Source organism: Pteropus vampyrus, unplaced genomic scaffold (assembly GCF_000151845.1).
Source record: "Pteropus vampyrus isolate Shadow unplaced genomic scaffold, Pvam_2.0 Scaffold494, whole genome shotgun sequence".
NCBI classification, from domain to species: Eukaryota; Metazoa; Chordata; class Mammalia; order Chiroptera; family Pteropodidae; genus Pteropus; species Pteropus vampyrus.
Window position 1 is genome coordinate 46,745 of NW_011889275.1, and position 1,859 is coordinate 48,603.

Consider the following 1,859-nt stretch of genomic DNA (forward strand, 5'->3'; position numbering starts at 1 on the left):
TCACCGCCCCAGAACACGGCGGGGATTTCCAGCCTCTAGGGGCTTTGCCTGTGGAGGTTCTGCTCCCAGGATCCCAGGCGTGCGGCAGACACGGAGCAAGGAACCCCAGCCTGGCGGGCGTCCGCCCTTGGGGATGGCGAGGATTTCGAGAGAGAAGAGACACACACCTGATTTCACAGGTTATTTATTTTATTTATTTTATTTTATTTATTTTATTTTATTTTTTTAGGCGAGGCAACCCTTGGTTGACCTCACAGACTGCAAGGACCTTGTCAGCTTACAATCCCTTATTTTTTATTTCTTGCGCCTACAGCACCTGGTCTTCCTAGGTGGTCTCCCATCCAAGTACTGACCAGGCCCGACACCGCTTAGCTTCCGAGACCAGATGGGCTGGGGTGCGTTCAGGATGGTGTGGCCGTAGACCACAGGTTATTTTAAACGGAGCAGCTAGGGGTGGTGGGGAAGGAAGTGGTAGGAGGCATGAGAGGCAGTGCCTCCTTGGACCCATGCTGGATTTCTTGAAACATTTTTTGGGGAACTGTAAGATACGTGCAGAGAAGTATCGCCACAAAAACAACCCAGTGATTCATCACAAAATGAACACTCTCTAAGAAACAGAGTGTTGCAGGCACCCAAGGGCCTCCCCGCTGTTTCTCCATCCTTATCACGAGACCCAACCCGCCCCGCCCCAAAGGAGCCCGTGCTTTCACTTTAAAGCTGATTGTTTCCTAAAGAATAAAATAAAGTTAATGGTTTCCTTGCTTTCTTCATAGTTTTGTTATCCCGGCATGCTGCCTTTGATACTGGGGCTTTGCACTATGTTTTTTCTTAGGACTTTGTTTTCTTCCATCCAAGTTCATGAGTCTGCCCACCCCATAATCTCCCCTTCCCAGAACCACCACCCACGACTGGAGCGGAGTCGGCGCTCGGATCACTGAGACGTGAAGGCGCAGGGTCTGAGCATGCGCGTGTCCTTCCGTGCCATCGTCGACCCCTGCATTTCAGTCTGCATCTCGTCCTGCAGCCCCAGCTCCCTCCTGGGTCCCCTGTCCTGGACGACTCGCTCTCTCTCTCTGCAGGGGGAGTTGCAACATCTCTGTGGTCAGAAGGGCTGAGCCATGTCCATTCTGTTTCCCATCACGCCCAATGTGCAAAGAAACGTAGTGAGAAGTAAGACGTGAGAAGTAGAGAGACAGGGAAACCACAGATCATCTAACTGCCTGTGGAAGAGGAACTTAGAACCCACAGACCATCAGAGCTGGCCCACTTCAGTTTTCAGAAGACACGGAGGTTCAGAGCGGACAAACGAATTGCCCAAACCTGTCTTACACATCATTGTTTGCACAGGGAGCCGCTTCATCCAGCTTCGTCTGTCCAGCTTTCATCGGGCTGGGAGATAGGAAGCTTATGCCGATCTGCGAGGGTTTCTCAGCTCTTCCCATGAGGTAAAGAGGGAAATTTCACTCACTCACTCACTCACTCACTCACTCACTCACTCACTCATTCATTCATTCAACAGCCATCTACACTGTGCCTTCATGTTTCCAGTGACGGGTGACTGTGAGAGGTCTCGCCTTTGCTTTTGAGGATGGCAGTATGTGGTTGGGAGACAGACAGCTTATCTGACAATTCCAGTGCCGTAGGGTAGGTGGCTGTGAGCGGGGAGGCACAAGCTGGGGATGGGCGAGGCTCTCACTTTTCTGGCCTGGGAAGTGAGTTCTCGAGGGGCAACGGGCCAAGGAGACACGTAGGGACTCTCAGGCAGCCGCGAGGGGTGAGAATGCCACAGGTGAGTCTGGGAATCGCTGGGCTCAGGTACTGTCTTCTCAAGCTCACTCGCTCTCCCGCTCTGCCAGAGA

At 52.4% G+C, this 1,859-nt stretch overlaps 1 pseudogene; it reads right to left on the minus strand.

Moving 5' to 3' along the window:
* Positions 1–304: 304 nt before the first annotated feature.
* On the minus strand, positions 305–423 carry LOC111732818 (annotated as a pseudogene).
* Between the last annotated feature and the right edge of the window lie 1,436 nt (positions 424–1,859).